Source organism: Capricornis sumatraensis, chromosome 20 (assembly GCF_032405125.1).
Source record: "Capricornis sumatraensis isolate serow.1 chromosome 20, serow.2, whole genome shotgun sequence".
Classification (NCBI taxonomy): Eukaryota; Metazoa; Chordata; class Mammalia; order Artiodactyla; family Bovidae; genus Capricornis; species Capricornis sumatraensis.
Genome location: NC_091088.1, coordinates 70,064,531 through 70,075,077, shown reverse-complemented (window position 1 = coordinate 70,075,077; position 10,547 = coordinate 70,064,531). Strand labels below are relative to the sequence as shown.

General features: G+C 40.7%; 1 pseudogene; it reads left to right on the top strand.

Annotated features, from left to right (window-relative positions):
- The first annotated feature begins 4,678 nt into the window (after positions 1-4,678).
- On the top strand, positions 4,679-6,913 carry LOC138096988 (zinc finger protein 256-like; annotated as a pseudogene).
- The last annotated feature ends 3,634 nt before the right edge of the window (positions 6,914-10,547 follow it).

The following is a 10,547-nucleotide window of genomic DNA, read 5'->3' as shown; positions in this document are numbered from 1 at the left end:
TCCTGGTAAAAACCATTGACAGAGGAGTGAAGCCTTTCACCTTCAGCCACCTCCAGTCCTGTCCTGCGCTTGGTGAGATCAGATGCTCCTCAGTTTTACCCCAACTAATTTCCAGAACACAGTCCTGTGGAGTGGTTCTTTCACATGTCAGAATTAATGGCTGAATCCAACATTTTTAAAGTTTTCCCTGTTTTTCCTCCTAAGAATTGTGTAACTTCAGCTCTTACATTTTGACCTTTGATATATTTTGAATGCCTTTTTGTATATGGTATTAGGTAGGACTCTAACTTCATTCTTGTACGTGTGGCTATTCAGTTTTTACAACACTATTTGTTGACGACTCTGTTGAATAGTAATGGTCTTCTTGTCAGTAATTATTGGATCATATATTATGAGGGTTCATCTTTATAATCTGAAGTCTATTTCACTGGAGTAGATAACTGTCTTTATGCTATTAGCATGCTGTTTTGGTTCCTATAACTTTTAATATGGTGTGAAATAAATGTTAGGTGCCTTTCATGAATCCCACATGGTCATGATATGTATAATTTTTGGTCATGATATGTATAATTTCTTATGGTCATGTTTGCATAATTTTTGAATCAGTTTACTGATGCTTTGTGATTTTGCTTTTATGTTCATAAGAGATATTGGTGTATATTTTTTCTGCATGTTTTGGTTTGGTATTAGAGTAGTGTTGGCCTCACAGAATTAGTTAGGAAGCAGTCTTTCTGTTTCTGTCTTCTGAAAGGAATTGTAGAGAATTGTATATCATCCTAAAATGTTTGTCATATTTCACCAGTTAACCAATCTGGGCAAGTTGCATTCTTACCGGGGTCCAGCCCCAGCAGGATCCAGGGATACCCTCAGGATGAACAGTGTTGGCGTCAGGAAAGAGAGAGAGAGAGAGAGAAAGAATGTTGCAGTATAAGAAAGTAAAGGAGAGGAAGAGGTTGATATTCCTTGGTTTACACAGAAAGCCAATAAAGCCCCTGCACGGGACTTGCTCTGTTCACGAAGGCCTCAGGCGCCCTCTGGATCGGGTGAAGGCGCAGAGCACCTTCTTGAGAGGGTCTTAGAAGCCTGGGCAGGAAAGTGAACTCAGAGGGCCTCTGTGCTCCAGGGGATCAACCTGAAAAGGAAAGAAAAAGAGAAAAAATGACACAGGGAGACCAAGCTTCGGTGAGCAAGGCCTGTCACTTATTTTCAGAGGGAGCTTTTATACCCTGAGTTGTACATTGAGCAAAGTGAAAAATGCAGATTCAGCTCAACATTCCATCAGTATTAACTTTTATCGATACCAGGTTTCTTCCTGCATACCATTTCATAAACAAGGGTTTTATTTTTTGTACATTATCTTCTGGCCCAGAGGTCTGTTGACACTTTATGACCCCTTTTTGATAAAGGTTGGTCAGCCAGAACACTTACTTTCCCTTGAAATGTTTTTTTCTTAAATTCCTTAGCCTGCATCACCCTTAAAGTACAGAGTTACATTTTTATGGAGCAAAGGTTCAGTGGGTTATAGCAAAGAAAGAACTTATTAACTCAAAGTCTAATGTTGCTAATGCTAAGGCTACTACTTGTTTTTTCTACATCTTAATATATGCACTCCCAGGAACACAATGGATAAGGGATGTGGGAACTTGGCAGCAAGCATTGGCTCAACAATGTTGCAAGAGTCTGGATAAACCTGCCAGGTAAGCTAGAATGCTAACAGGGGGTTTGAATTGAAATACTCCTTTCATGCCCAGGAGATTTATCAACTAGAGCCCTAAGTTGATTTTTTTTCCAGAAAAAGGTGGTTGGGGATAGCCCCCTGTTAATGTCAGCAGAGTTGGTGAAAGGCATAAAATAGTAAGACAGACAGATTCTGGTTTTGGGGGTGGATGCTTGAGCAGGTCCAGGGGATCCCTTGAGTCCTGATCTGCCTTGCTCATCAGGTCTCTTCCGCATAACCTTGTCATGGGTGGGATCTCCCGTGCTGGCTCCTGGCACATTCTGTTTTGAAAGATTACTCCTTATTGATTCAGTTACTTTAACAGATGTGTACCTATTTAGATTGTGTATTGTTGTGTGGGTTTTGGTAGACTGTATTTTTCAAAAAACTGGTCCATTTCATTTAGGTTATCACATTTATGGTCTTGGAGATACCTGTATATTTCATTATACCACTTAATGTCCATTCCGTGTAGTGGTTTTTCCTCTTAATTCTTTCTCTTTGTCTCTCTCTTTTTTCTTTTGGGTGTACCTCCAGGCATGTGACATATTTGTTTCCAAACCAGGGATCAAACTCCCCTGCAGTGGAAGTACAGAGACTACCATTGGAATACTGGCGAAGTCCTTTTTTTATTTTTGATATTAGTAATTTATGTCCTGTCTTGTTTTTGTGACTACCCTAATGAGAATATTTTTTATTTTATTGGTCATTTTAAGGAACCAGCTTACTTTGTTTGTCTTTGTTATTTTTCTTTGTTGATTTCTCAAATGATGTCTTTTCTTCCTCCTTTGGAGTTAATTTTCTCTTTTTTTCTAGTTTCCTAAGGTGATTGCCTTTAGATCTTATTTTTTTTTCTAATATATGCATTCAGTACTATATATTGCGGTATAACCATTGCTTTCACTGCATACACGTATTTTGAGAAGTGTTGTATTTATTTCAAGATACTTAAAAACTTACCTTGAGATTTCTTGTTTGCTCCATGTTTTATTTGGGTTGTTTGATTTTTCACTGTTGTGTGATTTTTCAGCTATCTTTCTGTTACTGGCTCTAGTGTGATTCCACCATGATCTGAGAACAGACATTGTCTGGTTTTTGTTGTTTCAGATTTGGTAAGGTGTGTTTTTCTGGCCCAGGATGTGCTCTGTTTTATAAATTTTCCATGTCAGCTTAAGACTACTCTGCTGTTAGATGGAGCAGACTTGTAGTCTGTAGGTGTCCAGATACCCAGTTGACTATGCTGGGTCTCCATTGCTGTTCTCCATTGCTTTTCTCTAGTTGCAGCGACTGGGGGCTACTCGCCAGTTATGATACACAGACTTCTGGTTTGGTGGCTTTTTTTTTTTTGAGCACAGGCTCTCAAGCATCTGGTCTTCAGTAGTTGCGGCTCCTGGGCTCTAGAGCAGAGTGTCAGTAGTTGTGGCGCATGGACCTAGCTGCCCTGCTGCATGTGCGATCTTCCTGTGCCAGGGAGTAAACCCATTTGTCCTACATTGGCAGGCTGATTCTTTACCACTGAGCCACCTGGGAAGCCTCTGGTTAGATATTAATATAGTTACTAACATTTTTATTTTGAATTGCTCATCTCTCTCTAACGTTACATGCATGTTTTTATTTAAGTGGGATTTTTGTTTTACAATTTTATTTATTTAAATATGTTTTTAGTCCAGGCTGGGTCTTCATTATGGTGCACAGGCTCTGGAGAGTGCAGAGTCGTTAACTGTGGCCTACAGGCTTAGTTACTGTGGCATGTGGGACCCTGACCGTGGATTGAACCAGTGTCTCCTGTGTTGCACTTTGAATAGTTAACCACTGGGCCACCAGGAAAGTCCTGTAGTATGTTTCTCAGAGACAGCATATCGCTGAATCCTGTTTCTGGATCCACCCTGATGATCTTTCTCTTAATTGGTACACTGAGACGATCGATGTTTAGTATATTGATATAGTTTGATAAATATCTAATATATTTGTTATCATTTTATAAAATTATCCTTGTGTTTTGTTCCTGTGTTAGTCTACCTTTCTTTTCTGGTATAAGTAGAGCGTTTTGCATGATTTTGTTTTCTTTCCTTTGTTAACTTGCCACCATTTGCTTCTCTTCATTTTTTTATTTAGTTGTGCTAAAGCTTGTGTTATGTTTTCAGAATTGATTTAAGACCACTTCCGTATAACTTATATGACTTTATGGATAGTTTGATATATATATATATATATTTCCATCTTGTAATGTCTTAGTTCCTTGACTAGGGATCAAACCTGGGCCCCTGGCAGTGAAAGTGTGATGTCATAACTGCTGGCCTACCAAGCAATTCCTTCATAATTAAAAAAATAATAACGGAAGTTCCATGGTTGCTTAGTTGAATAGGACTCCAGGCTTTCATTGCCATGGACCAGTTTGAACAAGGTATTATCTGTTAGATCTGAAAAGATATTTTTCTGAATGAGTCATGCAAATGGAAACCTTGTATGTAAAAAAAAATGTTCAGTATCACACGTGGTCAGAAAATGCCAATCAAAATGACAATGAGACACCATGTCACACCTGTTCTAATGTCTGTTATGAAAAAGACAAGAAATGAAACCCCTTGTGCACTCTTGGGAGATGTGTACATTGTTGCCATCACTATGGAGTAGATCATGGAGAGTCCTTACAACATTAGATGAGGAACTACAGTCTGATCCAGCAACTCCAACTCTGTGTATTTATCCACAGGGAGTGAAATCATTGTATCCAAAAGGTATCTGTACCCCGTGTTTATTGTTGCATTTTTAACACTCTCCAAGTGATAGAAACAAGCTGAATGTTCACTGATGGGTGAATGGATAACAGACATCTGGAATATATGGAATATTATTCAGCCCTAAAAAAGAAGGCCGTTTTGCCATTTGCAACATGTGTGTTTGCTTTACTATTTCTTGAACACCAGCTATCTGTTCCAGTCAGATTTTCAGATATACAGGATGTACGGTATACTTCTGCACAAGTCACCAGAGGATGTGGTCCTGGTAAAAGCCATTGACAGAGGAGTGAATTATACAGCACGCCTTTCACCTTGGGTCACATCCAGTCACGTGTCCTATGCTTGGTGAGAGCAGCTGCTTCCTCAGTGTGAATCCAACTTCGTATCCTGAACACGATTCCATGGGCTGCTTCTTTCATGTACCAAATGTACAATTGTGATGGTGTCATTCACTCCAATAAAGTCAACCGGATCTTCACCATCACTTGTTTTTTTCAGGTTCTTGGCGTGGAGTCCAGGATGAAGAGACACCATCTGAACAGAGCAAGTCTGCAAGAGTGTCACAGTTTTGCACTCCCAGGGCATGTTTGTCACCTGAGAAGACCCAGCCTCATAAGATGTGCATCCCAGTCTTGAGAAACACTTTGCACTTGGCTGAAGAGCAAGGAACAAGTGGGGAGCAGAAAGTATACACATGTGGGGCATGTGGGAAAGAATTCTACTTTACTGCACACAGTCAACAGCACCAAAAGCAGCATGTTAGAGAGAATCGGTTCCTATGTAATACTGAGAGACCCTCATTTTTAAAGACCTGCACAGTTCACCCAGCAGGGAATTTCTTTACCTACATGGAGATTGGGAATGACTTCATGGCCAACATGGAAGTTCAGTCACAGGCCACTAATACTGGGAAGAAACTGAACAACAGTACGGAGTATGAGGTTGTTTTTCACAGTGGAGAAAGTCATCACAGCTTGGGAGAAGGTAAGATAGTTTCCAGCCACACAGACATTCTTGTAGAGGATGAGAGAGTCCTCATGAATGAGGCATTTTGTGTGGTAAACAAATGTGAGAAAGCTGGCACTGAAAGAAGTAACCTCATTCAGCATGTGCAAGTTCACACTGGAGAAAGCCTTACAAATGCAGCCAGTGTGGAAAATTTTTTGCCTATAAATCCAGTTGCCTTGCACATCAGAGAGTTCGCGCTGGAGAAAGGCCTTATGAGTGCCCTGAATGTGGGAAATCTCTTGCTAATAGGTCGAACCTCTCTTATCACCTGAGACTTCACAGTGGAGAAAAGCCTTATAAGTGCAGTGAATGTGGGAAATCTTTTCCTGCTAGGTCAAGCCTTTGTCATCATCAGAGAGTTCACACTGGAGGAAAGCCTTGTGAGTACAGTGAATGTGGTAAATTGTTCAGCTGGAATGAACATCTCAGAGACCGTAAGAAATTCACTCTGGAGAAAAGCCTTTTGGGTGCAATAAATGTGAAATGTTTCATTAGTATCTCCAGTCTTCGTCATCATCAGAGAGTTCACGCTGAAGAAAGGTCTTACGAGTGCAGTAAATGTTGGAAATCTTTTACCAGTAGGTCTGGACTTCGTTATCATCAGAGAGTTCACACTGGAGAAAGGCCTTATGAGTGCAGTGAGTGTGCAAAATCATTCACAACTCAGTCAACCCTTTCTAACATCAGAGAATTCACAATGAAGAAAGACCTTTTAAGTGCAGTGCATGTGGCAAGCTTTTTAGCCAAAAGGTACATTTTAGTGCCCATATGAATGTTCACACTGGAGAAAAGCCTTATGAGTGCAATAAATGTGGGAAATCGTTTACAAGTAGGTCAAAACCTTTGTAATGATCGGAGAGTTCACAGTAGAGAAAGGCCTTACGAGTGCAGGTAATGTGGAAAATCTTTTGTTGCTTCAGGTGGCCTCCAGTATCATCAGAGAGTTCACAATGGCGAAAGACCTTATGAGTGCAATGAATGTGGGAAACATTTTACTGCTAGGTCGACCCTTCGTTATCGTCAGAGAGTTCACACTGGAGAAAGGCCTTAAAAGTGCAGTGAGTGTGGGAAGTATTTTTCTAATAGCTCGAGCCTTTGTCATCATAGAGTCCACCCTGGAGAAAGACCTTATAAGTGCACTGAATGTGGCCGATCTTTTACTACTCAAACACATCTCTATGATCATCACAGAATTCACACTGGAAAAGGCCTATGAGTGCAGTGAATGTGGGAAAACTGTTAAGCAAAACAGTGCTTCTTCACCCATTGGAAAGTTCATACTAGAGAAAAGCCTTGTGAGTGCCAGGAATATGTTTTATCTTTCACCCGAAGGTGCTACATGATTAAATATCAGCGAGGTCACACTGGAGAAATGGCTTTATGAATACTGCAAATATTTCTGGCAGTAATGTTGAAGAAGTTTGAGGTGGTAACAGTGGGAAGAACCTCTGGAGCAAATAGACCCTTTTTAGAGAGGAAACTGAGGCACAGAGATACTGGATCACCTGTTCATGATCTCCTTAGGATGGATAGGGATCTAGGATTCCATGCCAGGTTGCCTGGTGTAGTTTTCGGTGAGTCTGCTCACTGTTCACCCCAGGTTTGGGGACTTGAAGAACATCTTGTCCACCCTGACCCTTCTGCCACCCTGCCACACACATACACACGCATGCACCACCCCATGAGCCCTGCTTATACCCCAGCCTCATGCAGTGATTGGTTTCCAAGATCCTGTCCATCTTCTTTATATACCACCTCAAGATGTCCCTGTTGCCCTGTTTTATGGTTGACCTGTTCACTGTTTTGGGCAGTGTGAGGTACACTGAAGGCCTGAGAATGTCCAGTATGGCCCTCATATGGCATGGTCTCCAAGGCTCTTCCTTTACCGCTTTAACCATCACGTATTTTCTCCCACCCCTCCAGAGAAATGTAACTCATGATTATATGTAAGAACTTGTCCTCCTTCCCTGGGTCCACACTTGATCAACCTAGCATAAAAGCTAACACTGAAATCAGGGTTGATTCTTCTCATGAAGACTAAAACCTCTGTATTAAAAAATCATGATTTAATTGCATTTTTCTCAGGATTGTTTTCTTGACTGCCACATGCCTATGGAATCCCCCTGTCCAGAAATCTAAGCTGTGCCCCGTGATGTGGATGTGTGGAATCCTCACCACTAGACTACTGGCACATTCCCTACTCAGGACTCTTGATGTTCAGTTTTTGTTTTTCCTGTGTCTGTTTTTCACCTGTGTGTTCTGTTTGGTAAAATTTCAATTCATATTTTTGCCTATCTTTGTCTTCTGAGATTTGGCTATTTTCTCTTATTTGACAAGAAGGAAAGCAAAGAAACAACAAAGGTATCTGTTAAATTTCACCAATAATATGAGTGACTTTTTTCCTGCATGGAATTCTAGTTTGGAATATTGGGAGTTTGTGTTCTCAGTGTTTATATTATTTGTAGTGTAATTGCCACATACATCATATGTTTGATGTCTGCTTTATTAACATGTTACCTGTTCTTAAGTTCAGACATTTAATTACACTGTAATTAAATCAAGCCCTGTTTTGTAGTGTTTGCTAATTTCCCTGGTGTAAATGTTCATACCATTACCAGTGTCAAATTGTGAACATAATGTCACTGAAATGGAGTTGGGAAGCACTGCCAGTAGTTCACAACTGTATGGTTTTTCCCCCTTACAGTCCCAGTAGCCGGAAAATAGGAATGTAGCTAGTAAACCATAGTAAAATGATTATGGACAGTTTTTGCTAAGTTGTTTTCTAAATAGTTTATTGAATGTATATTTAAGTTTTACATATTTAGAATGTACATTTACACATACTTGTGTACATCCTTCAAAGCAGTTTCCTTCTGCCATTTAAAATTTATCTTCAACATTGTAATCACTGGTGCAAGAGTATATTCTATTTTAGTAATGACTATTTTCAAGTATATGTACAAATGGAATGACTGTGTTGCACCCTTCCTGTATCTTATATCGTTTATCCCATTAATACACATTTTTTGTTTGTGTATCATGATTTGGGGAAACAGTGTCAGACTTTATTTTTTTGGGCTCCAAAATCACTGCAGATGGTGACTGCAGCCATGAAATTAAAAGATGCTTACTCCTTGGAAGGAAAGTTATGACCACTCTAGACAGCATATTGAAAAGCAGAGACATTACTTTGCAGACTAAAGTCTGTCTAGTCAAGGCTATGGTTTTTCCAGTGGTCATGTATGGATGTGAGAGTTGGACTGTGAAGAAGGCTGAGTGCCGAAGAATTGATGCTTTTGAACTGTGGTGTTGGAGAAGACTCTTGAGAGTCCCTTGGACTGCAAGGAGATCCAACCAGTCCATTCTGAAGGAGATCAGCCCTGGGATTTCTTTAGAGGGGATGATGCTGAAGCTGAAACTCCAGTACTTTGGCCACCTCATGCAAAGAGTTGACTCATTGAAAAGACTCTGATGCTGGGAGGGATTGGGGGCAGGAGGAGAAGGGGACGACCGAGGATGAGATGGCTGGATGGTATCACTGACTCGATGGACGTGAGTGTGAGTGAACTCCGGGAGTTGGTGATGGACAGGGAGGCCTGGCGTGCTGCGATTCATGGGGTCTCAAAGAGTCAGACACGACTGAGCGGCTGAACTGAACTGAAGTAGAAGTTGGCTAGGGTGTGGAGGATTTGGAACACTTGCAGTATTGCTGGTGGAAATGTAAAATGGTGGAGCTGCTATGGAAAATGGTATGACAAAATCTTAAAAAATTAAACATAGATTTAACATATAAGCCAGCAATTTCACCTTTAAGCATATACTCAAAACATTTAAAGCATATACCCAAAGCAAGGACATGAAGATACATTTGTACAGCCATGTTCATGGCAGCGTTATTCACCATAGCCACAGGTCAAAACAACCCAAATGTCCATCAACCACTGAATGGATAAACAGGTGTTGCCTACATACACTGGAACATTATTCAACTTTAAAAAGGAAGGAAATTTTGATACCTGCCACAACATGGGTGAATCCTGTGAACAACATAAACGTACTTTATACTTAAAGAATGTACTTAGGGATGGCTAAAGCAGCAAATTTATGTATATCTTTAAAAAATAGTAAAGGTGAGCTAATTCTGCCCACAGGATTAACACTTCAGGAAATGATATTGGTGTAAATAAAGGTTGCTTCTTACCTGCCTTTTAAGCATTTAAGAAAATGTGATAATTTAATTTAAAATATGCTTGGTCCTTTGCATATCTACCAGTTTTGCATCTGCAGAGTCAAGCAACCATGGATCAAAAATATTAAAAAATCCCAGAAAGTTCCAGAAAGCAAGACTGGTATCTTCTGTGGGTTTTGGAACCAATTTCAATCAATTATTAAGTGCCTGGATAGCGTTAAATCCATCCAGTTCTAAATTTGAAATTTCCTGAGAAAGCTGAGACCCCTCTGTTCATGATTGGGTCCAGGCTGCTGCACAAGCCTGGCTGGCCTTTCCCTTTTTTACAGGGAGTTTATGTGAGTCTGCTGAGACTTAAAAAAGGAGCATCTTAATTTTCACCAGTATTTCCATTCCAGCCATGGCCCTTTACTTATTACTGCTTTCCCCTCTGGCAGATTCTTCTTGTACCAGAGTATTCCTCCCCACTACACGCTCAATTTAGCTCTGCCCTTCAGCACGTCCCTCTTCAGGATCCATCTGACAGTAAAACCTGCTCTCCCAATCTGAGCACAAGGCTTGATTCTGGTCCAGGTCTCAGGGTCCCTCCTCAAAACTCCAGACCTGGAATCCAGTTGCTTATGTGCCACCTCCACTATGGGGCATCTCAGAATCCCCATATCCAAAATCCAACTCCTAATCTTCCCTGAATCCTGCTTCTCCCACCAAATTCCCCATCTCCATTCTCCTGGATGTTTGGGCAAACAATCTGAGTGGTTATTTACTTCGATCATTAAGATCCATCAAGAACCTGCATTAATCTCCAGGCTATTGCCACTTCTAGAACTGTCCACCACCAGAACTGTCCTCCTGTGCCCTCTCACTGGTTTTCTCCCCTCCACTTTCATCATGC